Below are 10,994 nucleotides of genomic sequence, written 5' to 3'. Positions count from 1 at the left end.
CAGGCGTCAGGGATTACTATAAGGCTCTACGCAGCCTATATTCGGCATATGAATTACACGTAAACAATCAACTCTATCACCATCGCGCTGCTTACATTTTTCGCCGGTAGTTGGCGTCTTCCGGGCTGGAATCGCGAATAAGATGTCAATAAGCTTGAATTCTTGTGACTCGTTTGCTGTTTACTCATCTGCTTATGTGATTTCTTTATGAAGTCCGATTTAAATGTGAACTTAATACGCCCTTTTCCTTGATAAGTTTAATGTTTTTGCATTGGTGTATGTCATGGAAATGATTTTAATGTATTAGGAATTTGGAAATTACTGAGTTATACGTGGATGATTTGTTGGAGTGAACTGGTTTAGAGATTCAATGAGTTATTGCGGTGAAAGTATGAGTATTACCATTGGTGATTTCTCGGAGTCTTCAGGAAAGTATTCGGAGAGTACCCCGTGCAGACTTTGCATGAAGAAAAATGATTATTATTACAACATATTCACTTCAGTTGTGGCAAGCCAGATAACTGTAGAGGATGCCTTATATGATTTAGTCGACTTAAAAGTAAGTGACGGTTTACATTTTATGGATTTCCTGAGTTCTGTTTTTATTCCGTTCTATGAACTTATTTTCCACGATATGTCTGAGGTGTCTTGCATACGTTTTCATTGATTTCTTAGGTTGCTGTGGGAGATGGCCTGCCTGCCACTTTATGTGCACTGTGCTTGGAAAAGCTCATCGAATTCAATGATTTCAGAAATGTTTGTCATAAATCGGACGGAGAACTGAGAAATTTTTCGTGTATAAATTACTCAAGGGTGAGTGCATCTTTTTTTTCATTGGAATTCTAGTGTAACTTGCAAATAATGTGAAATCATTCACGCAAATAGATATTAACTTGTTCATATTATATTACCGTGTAGCCAAGCCTTAATAGTTTCACGTTCATATCGACGAGATTTAAAACTTTTGTAAGATATTTGTGTTTGTGGGTTCAACAGGTTAAGACAATAGCGTGAAAAAGTAACTTAATCGTGTATTTGATGAATCCAAGACGGGCAAGGTATTAAGATATATGTCTGCATCAAATTAGTATATACAAAATTTATTAAAAATCACTTAGATTAGGATACAAAAGTTAATGGAGCATTAAATTAATTCATTAGCAATATTAAATGATATGAAAGGACCTCGCCAATGATCGACGGAATAGTGAAATTAGTCCAATTTCCCACGTAGTGTTTCCGATTTTATTTATTCAGTGGTGAGGACCGCAGACGTTTTGTCTTTTCTTACAGCTATGTGTTTAAAATTCAATCCAAGCCAAAAAAGTGGGTAATTGGAATTCAACTACTATGACCTACGAATTAAGGATATCAATGAATGCGAATAACTGTTGGGATGTGTTTTCGATATCTTTCTCTTACTTTAAACCTCCTGTTTGGATTTAAATTTGAACTCTTGAAGTTTAGGTCATTAATAGAATCGTATTTGCGGACGTTTTTAAAGTTCATTTGCCAGTTTTAAGTTATATTAAACATTAAGAGATGGGAGAAATGCATACGTTTACAAGTACTAAAAGGTAAATTAGCAACTCAAAAAGTATCCAAGAAAATATTTCAACAAAAAGATTAAAATATCTAAGGCGTATTAAGAAAAATGATTTTACACACCATGGCTATTTAGTGTACTTGTCCGTTGTTATGTTAAAATAATATATTTATATGCATTTTTTATATATGTATCATATTTGAGTGATTTGATAACAATATTATTTGCTAAAATTATCTATGTCAGTGGTTCATAAAAATTTTTATCTGCTTGATTACAAAAACCTTTATTCAAATTATTTAATGGTAAATAATATTTTGTTTACATAACAAAGGTGTGGTAAGTGCTACCCTTAGATAGCATATATCAACTTTAACTAGCTTAGGAATTTTTTCTAGGCTTGTTAAAATCCTGAGATTCATTGTAAAATACATGTATTAATAACCGAATAAGAGTTTAGGATTTACATTCCTCTCTCTGTAAAGTGGTTATTTTGTAATTTTTTTCTTAAAGCCTTGTCAAGGGATCGCACTTTCCCCGTGCGTGGGGCAAGTGAGTCCCATGGCTGATGTGCAATATATTTCCACATTGCATGGCGCATGGGCTAAGTGCGATTTGCCCAGATATTCAGCTTTACATTACTCTTTATGGTACCAACTTACGTTTAACCGTTCATGAAAAACTCACCACATCCAATACCTTATCCAAGATATTGGAGTTTTTGTCTAGTACTTGAAAGAGCTTTATTGATTATTATCATAATCATAACTACCATAATTACATTAGATTTTTATCTAGGAATAACTTATAGTGCATTTAATATAAACAATATATCTACAATTTGAATAAATCAGAACCAAAATAAATCAACTATGTTCATATCAGCATTGATTTCAATAGCACGAATTACTCTAATGTTGGTTATTAATTGATATTAAGATCTTATGTTAAGTTAACGAGTAGCCTTCAAAGCTTCTATCAAAAGTAATAATCTTTTAGGTCTTTGTTTATATAAACAACTTTAGAATTGCAGTTTAATATCATTTCTATTTACTATAAACCCAATGACTTCCAATACCTTCTCCAAGGTATTTGAAATGGCTTTTATTGCATCTTCTGGTTAATTAGATATTACACAAAGGAATTTTGGTGAAATTGGATCTACTAATCATGGTTCGAATTGCATACATTAATTTACACGTATTACAAATAGCTAATGTGTGTAGAAGCTGAATAATTAATGATAAAAATAGCGTCAAGTTTTTTTATGATAAGATATTTGTATATAAATTAGATTGAAAGGAACAACTCAAACTATTTCTTCAAACTATTCAGCATTGAATATTGATTTGTTCATTTTAAGTTGGGTTTTAACCCAAGAAAGATGGGCAAATGGTTAACTTATCCTTAACAGCCAACGGAAGGCTTAGGTAATATGTTTATTTCTTCCCTAGTTATTTGGCTTGAACCCTCATTCTGTGGATAGGTGAAACATTTTTCAGTCCCTCAACATGTCCTCGGAAAGCAAACCACAGGATAACCTTATTCATTGATCTCCAGAAGTTTGTTGATATAGTGAGCATCTGACATTTTACCACTGAATATAGCTAGAATCCAATCTCCACTACAATCCTGTATTTTTGGGAGTGCACCAACTATCTCAAGCGTATTTCCCTTCGATTACTATCAAAGTAGGGGCTTTGATCTCATTTGCCCTTTCCGCCATTAACAATGATGCTCAAACGACCTAATAAACTAATTGTATGAGTCGAGGGAAATGCACTCTTGAAAACGACTCTTGTCTTCCCTGGGTACATAGAAAATGAAGTTTCGTCCAGATTCTATACATACATTCTGGTTTATTATCATCGTGCAACTCATGGATTGTCTTTTGCAACAAATCAAATTGAGCATTTATCGCAAAAGGTCAGAAATTTTTTTGCCCTTGCATACTCTATCCTTTGAGGTTTTTTAATTGAAAATTTGTGCTATGAAATTAGACCAAAAAAGCAATCATCGGGATGTTTGTCGTCTTTGAAAGGTATTTTATGCTATTTCTATGAGCATGATCAGCAACCATTTCAAAATCCACTTTTTTAGACAACTATAATCCATATTTATTCATACCAGCACATTTTCTCCCCATTCTTCCAATTATAAATTCGTTCAGTGCCTTCTTTAGGTCATCGTTGCTATTTGGCAGCCGTTTTGTGTTTTTCTCACATAATTGTGTACCATTTCACCATGCAATATTAATTATTGCTCATATTATGACAGCAACACCCATAATATGCACGAAATAATTGTATATTTGTGACCAGGTCTTAAACACAGTGAAGGAAATACACAAATATGTCTACTAAAAATTTAAGCTTGATTTTGGTAGGGCTACAGGAAAGGTCTCAAGTTTAACTTTGCATAAACAATTTCACCTCAATCAACTTAGGTTATGATGCTTAAAAAGATACAATTGTTATGGTGAGAGCAAAATGCGAGGTAATTATTTTATGAAAACTAACTAAAGAAAGCCTCTTTATCAGAACAACCATAAAAATAAAAGTTGACGTGAGAACTCTCATTAAACAACCTAGTTCTATAGTCCACAATGATTTGTAATATTTATACAAAAAAAGTTTAACTCAAGAATTGCCAGACAGAAACTAAAAATTTGAGCCAGACTACAATCATGTAGCCCCGTAAGGAAAGAATGATTGGATATGGTGGGAAATGTGCGACCCCACCATCTAAACTAAATGTAATGATCCGAGTTCTAAAATTTAAAGAAAGCAAGAAAACTAATCCATGAAGAAGAGAAAACAAGATATAGGTGTTACCTAGCACCTCTGATACGTAGATGCTGAAGGAACTGTGGTGTTACCTGTCCTCACAACCAACAACAACTACGAGATGAACTGAAGGGTATATTTTCTAAGAGTGTTGAACAAGAATTCGAGGGATAAATATTTCGAAATAGTTGGCTCTGGTTCGCTTAAAATATGTGAAATATGTTGTATGACCGCAACATTCTTCGAGAACGGAAATACGATCTTCTTGAGTGAGGTCGCACTTACACCACGTCACCTTACTACTTATTGTCCAAATAAATGAACCCATGAAATTACACTTGAATGAATGTACACATAAATGTAATTTACCTGTGAAAATTGTCACCCTACATTTCTGTTTTATGTACTAGCTTGCAACTTTAAAGGAAGGGAGTTAAGATACTTTGCATGACCTTGATATTTCAGGGGTAACATGAGTTTGCTGTGAATGACACGATTTGAAGGCCTTCCAATGGCCCATGTGATGTTATAATAAAGCTATAATAGAAAGACCTGAGTTTCACCAAGAATCTTCTTGCCCAATGTTGATTCTAACAGCCATGTAGTTTATGGCTGATTGATTTGCAGACACGTTTCAATTTTCATTTAATTGCATTGATAAAATTGCAAAAATCCTGCTTCATCGTGATTATCAGCATTCCTTATTTGTTGATTTTGAATTAGGTGAGTTTTTGTATCAGTGTTACTCTCTTTGCAGAGTATTGGAGGAGAGGGGGCAGTTCAAGACAATTTGAGGTCTTCTACTGAAACTAATGACTGCGTTCATGATGCGATTGTAAGCACTTCAGAGGTAGTATGCACAGTCCAACCAAATGAAATATTCATCCCTGTGCCAGACATCCAACTGCCCACAACCAATATCTTGGTAAGTTTTATTCTCATATACGGTAAAACCTGTGTCGGAAGATTCATTATTTTAGCTTTTGTTATATTAATGTATCGTTATATGATGAAAATAGGCTTTCCTAGCGTAAGTATATATGCATTTCTTTGGGGAGTATTCTTTATCATTCCGACCTTAAGTTGTATGATAGAAGGTAAAATGCTTATCCATTTACTCACAATTCAATCTTAGGTTCACAATACCGCCAATGTTAAATGGTCTTGGTTTAAAATATAAGGGGCTCCCCAGTTAACTCTCGTGCAATGAAACTTATTATGAGCCGATTTTAAATGAAGTGTGTCTCATTGGTCCTGAAAGGGACTGGAGGGCTTATATGTAAACATTATGTGGTATTATTGGACTGCAAGGATGATAAAGGTTAATTGATCTGGATGGCTGTGAAATAGCCACACTAAATTAATCCTATGGTGTACAGAATTTAAATTATACTGTCTGAAACACATCTGTAACTTACCATGGTACTTTTTGGGGCAATATCGGCAGTATTCAGTGGGGGTGACTGTTGTAGTCACAAATGTTAGATGGAAAGAATATTTTGGTGGGAGACCCTGATTTTGTTTTAAGAAGAAAAATATTTGATTAGACTCTCAACCAGTTGTGGGTTCATTGAAGTCTATTCTCCTGCGTGCTGCCATCCTTGATAAACCGTGGGGGCCTAACACCTAGTACCATGAGCTTTGGTAATATTTTTCTAGGAATCTGCATTGTGATCTGCACTGTCAGCCAGCAATGGTTTAATTTGCAACAGTCCAAGGGAATTTTTTCTCATCCCAATTTATGTGTATTTCATTTGTAATAGGAACTAAAACTCGATGACACAATTTTTTTTGTGAACATGTCCTGATTTTCTGATTGGAAGGAAAAAATAGCATTAGGGTAATTAAGTGTTCAAGTAGCATTAAGCTTCACTATAGAAAACGATTTCATGTTAGATTTGTTGAAATTCTGTCCATCAACAACTCAAAATTTGTGCACAGGTAATTTGGAGTTTATTCTGTTACAAATATCATGAGTGAATGGAACTCTCTGCTCTCCTTTCCATGCTGCAGAATTTTCTGTGAACCGTTTACAATGCTCCTCAAATGACAACATCAGTCAAGCTTGTATGCAATGGAATTGGGACCTTTTATGTTGTCTCTTTGCTAATAGTACTGAAAATACTCTTATCTATCATCCATATCTCAATCTCAGAGAGGAGGACCGTTATAAGATAATAGTAGAGCAGGGGAAGCTGGCAACCACTCATGTTGAAACATGTGCCAATCATATGCATCAAGAGAGTTAAGAATATTTATTCTCCAACAAGCTCCAGAAGGGAAATTGAACAACTCCCGTTATACATAAAGTACGAGTATAAAACTCTATTTAGTAGTTACGTATAGTTATATAATCATTTTAATACAAATGTTTCCATTCATTGCCTATATCATTATTTTAAGGCTTGAAGAAGCATATTAAACATTTAAAATATGGGAATTACATGGCAAATGGTGTATCAAAACAGGATTGGTTAGGTCCCCTATTGGCAGACCATTAAATGCTTGGCAAACCTGAATGAAGGCATGAAGTTTCTTAATGCTCTGGGTTTTTCAAAAACAAATGCATCCATCCATTTCTGCTGTAACAATAAAAATAAGAGTATGATTGTAGTACAGTAAAAATTGGGTAATGGAGAAAAATTAAGACATATTTTCTAGGTTATTTGTAAATACATGATAAATAATAAATAAAATGGATACTAGGGCTTACTGGAAATTTGAAAATGATGATGGAAGGGGAATTTTTATAACTAAGGACAGAGGACTCTAGAGATTGTAACCAGAGATAAGTTAAGGTTTAAGATTGGAGGGTACATGGAAAATAGAATTGCCGACCGTAGACCTAAAGAGAACACCTTTTATAGGAGTGTCTATTCACCGTTGGGTGACAATAGCATCTTTGCAGGGGTTGCAAATATACCAGATTGTAATACTATACAGACTTTTTAGTAGCAACCAAATGCCAATGATGGATCCAGCATTTGAAAGTGCTTATGAGAATCCTCTCTTACTGAAGGCCACAAAAGATTACTGATAGCATGCATGCATGAAATGGAACCAAGAAGTAAACAGCTTCATCATACATATGTACCCCCACATCAAAAAATGGAATCTGACATGCCTGCAGAGTTTTCAAGACATGCAGTATTGTTTTATCAGCTCATAGTCTACCCCAGTAACAAAATGCAATATGAACTGGCTAGCTCCCATCATGATGGATTATGTCAGCCAGAAAACCTTTATTTTGAGATAATTGTGACAAAAATAACTTCATCCTTATTTAAAAACTAGTTTTAGCAGCACGAAATGATGACGATGCAGTCGGTGCCCTCAAATATACATCCACACACAGGAACCCACCTGCTGTTTGAAAAAAAACCAAGATACCAGTGTTTGATGGGCTATATCATCTAAACGAGGTAATCAATTTAAATGACCCAAGAACATGCAACAGAGAATTTATTTTTATGTTGGATAATTTACTTCAAAAATTCTATCCTGGCCATGGTTTTTCCTGTACTTATTTTTTTCTAAAAATAGTACCTGTTTTTTGTGTGTAAAATCAAGTTGCCAACTGTGAGAACTTGGTATTCCCACAGTTTTCATTCCAGTAACTTTGAATTTTATACAAGAAAGCCAGATATTTGGTTGACCATTTGCTGTAAAAAAATGTTTGCACTACAGAAATTGATAGATTTCTTGTAAACAATGCAAAGCCTTGCTCAATTCAAAGCCAATGGATCAAATGAAAATTGATTGGTACTGCTGTATGCTGTACGATGATTTTAATACTACTGTTGATAACATTTACATTGAATATTGCTGAGTCAGTGTTGCTAAATATTTATCTAAATGTTTCTACACGTATACTGGCAGCTCTGCCGTGGGAGAGGGAAGAGACATGAGGTTCGTGGTTGCCAACAACTCGGCCTAGGCAACAAGTGGGCGATTCATATACTACCAGGGTACAATGCATCGAACTGCACGATATGGCAACTGTGCACAACTTTGAGAGTCTTTCACTTTTCTGTTGTTTTGGTTTGGCCTTCCTCACAAGGCAGAGCAAAACTGACAACTGGAGCAGAAAAAAAGCATAAATATCAAACGGTATTAAATATGCTGCTGCCATTTAATGTGTATGATCTAAATTCTTGCATTATTTACATTCCACGGCAAACAACAGTACCAATAAATTTTCAGTTGGTCAAATGGTTGGGAAGTTAGCAGAGATTTTTGTTGTTTGAAACATCCATCAATTTATGTGATAGAAAAAATTTATAATCTAAAAAATGTTGAGAATAGATCTGGCTTTTTTACGTAAAAATTCCTAGTTATTGGAATGAAAAGTACGGGGATATATGAAGCTCAAATTTTAGCAACTTGATTTTACACGCTAATAATGGGTACATATTTGGAAAAATATAAGTACAGGAAATACTATGGGGTGGAAATTTTTTTAAATGAATAATCCAATGAAGAAATTGGTTGTCTTTAATATTCTATTTGTTGCGTTGAAATTTATTGCCTCATTTACATGATAAAGGCCCTCAAACTTGGCTCTCTTGCATTTCTTTACAGACAGAAGGTGGCATTCGAACATTTAACCCCTGGTTTGGAGACAATTACTGGGTGTACTAATACCTACTTTCTCCCATGGCCATTTATACCCAAAATGGTGTTTAGCCTCACCAACTGTCTGCCTCCAATTCTTTCTATCTTCTGCCTCCTCCTTGCGGACTCCCATTCTCCCCGTATCAATCAGCACCTCATCCTTCCATCCTTTTTTTGGTCTTCCTGGAGGTTGTCTTCCATCAGGGGTTTCTTCCCAGTCTTTTTTGCTAGGGCCTCTATCTGTCTTGGAATTGCCCTGCCCATCACAATCTGCAGCTCTTTAAGTTTCAGCAACTATATTTGGCAAGTTGAATTGATCCCTGAGTTCCCTGTTGTTTTTTATTTTTCAGTTTTAATTTTCTCTTCTGGGTCGAAAAAAGCTGTTCTAAAAACTTCATTTTAAAAGGTACATAATAAACTTTTTTTCTGTTCTTTTTTCGATGAGCCTTGATTCAGCTCTATACAGAAGGGTCAGTGTAATTGTGGTTTCATACATTTAAAGTTTGGTTCTTATGGATAAAGGTTTTGATGTTATGAGTCTGTTGAGGACAGACGTATTTGTACTATATTAAATATTATTTAAAATATGTAATTAATATTAGGAATTTATTGAGTGTTGTGCTGCATTCTTTTCCAGTGTCATGTAAAAGTGGAGAATAATGAATCTCAAAGAGAGGAGAATAATCAAATGCTGCATGAAACAACTCCAGATGGAATTGAAAGTGATGCAATGGACCCTTTGGCAACTGATGACTTGGTAAGTGAACACTCTTTCCTTGTTTACACATTCGGTGCTCATGACGCAACATCTACATCATGGCAGCCACTACCAAGTGGCTGATGACGTAAGGTTATGTCATGATTCCCTTTTGCTTTATTTTCCGCCCTGAGCACCAGCCAATGGTGTTAAGGTATGGGTGAGGGTCATTCTCCACTCTTTACCTATTTGCCGTGCTGAAAGCTTCGAAAAATTGTTTTTTAGATTTTTTCTATTTTACCCAGTTTTGCTCTGCAAGGACGTCATCGGGGGTGGGTTTTTACAACCTATTTCATTATTACTTTCATTTTATAATGCAGAAAACAGTAAAATATTCCCACGATTGTTCTTATACATTAAAAAAAAACTTTAACAATTATTCAAAGGGAAATAAAAAAAAGGTTCTTTTGCAGTTGATGAAGATAGGTAAGGTACTTTATTACGAGGTATTTAATCTTTCTTTATGCCTTTTTACGCAATGATTTGCATGTGAATATTTAATTGATTTTACAGGAAGGAATGGAAATATTTTTCCCTTGTTGTTATTTTAATTTTTATTGTCAATTAACGCTATGGTGGTTAATTGCTTGGCTGGTTGCCTAATATCTGGCATACTCCTGGTGTGTGTTATTCATTCCTTATGATAAATAATAAATGCTTCCTTTCTTGAACCTTTAAAGATTCCAAGTGAATTTCATTTCCTTTGATTTCATCATGGCAAAAAGTTTTTTTGTCACTATGATTATTTGCTGGTATGCTTGCAATAATAACCAAATTACTGTTGCTGAACCGTTATTTTTTATTCAATGAAAATTTTTGGAAAATCACCCTCATCAACTTCATTATTCAAATTATAGAATCTCTTATGACAGTATCTGTACCTTCGTCCCCTTTCAGGAGGTAGTCATCCTAGCCTGCCTCATCCGAAACGAAGGACTTATCATTTCCCCGATTATCTGAAAAACAGGAAAGACAGAAAATACGAAAACAGAAGAGATGTAGGTAGTGCTACAAGAAGAATGACCACCAAGATACATCATAATATAGCCCCACCCTGAGCCTCGATTGTGTCTTGACTGTTTCCAGAAGCGTCACAGGAATTTGTTATGCAGAAAATTATTTACCAAGCGGGGAAAATTATTTTTTTATATTTCCTATTTAAATGTGTATTTAAAATGATTTAATGTAATGCATAGTAGTTAGTAAATGAAAAAGTATTCAAATTATGCTGGCCAATTTCTGATTTGTAAAACAATATGTTTCATTGCAATAATTCTTTGTTTATACAAAT

The 10,994-nt window shown here is 34.6% G+C and overlaps 1 long non-coding RNA gene across 1 annotated transcript; it reads left to right on the top strand.

Moving 5' to 3' along the window:
- The first annotated feature begins 302 nt into the window (after positions 1-302).
- LOC124170342 lies at positions 303-10,791 on the top strand. Its single transcript, XR_006867438.1, has 4 exons — positions 303-813; positions 5,090-5,257; positions 9,584-9,703; positions 10,601-10,791. It is a non-coding gene; the product is annotated as an uncharacterized LOC124170342 (long non-coding RNA).
- Positions 10,792-10,994: the final 203 nt, after the last annotated feature.

This window comes from Ischnura elegans, chromosome 13 (assembly GCF_921293095.1).
Source record: "Ischnura elegans chromosome 13, ioIscEleg1.1, whole genome shotgun sequence".
Classification (NCBI taxonomy): domain Eukaryota; kingdom Metazoa; phylum Arthropoda; class Insecta; order Odonata; family Coenagrionidae; genus Ischnura; species Ischnura elegans.
This window is presented reverse-complemented; position numbering and strand designations above follow the sequence as displayed.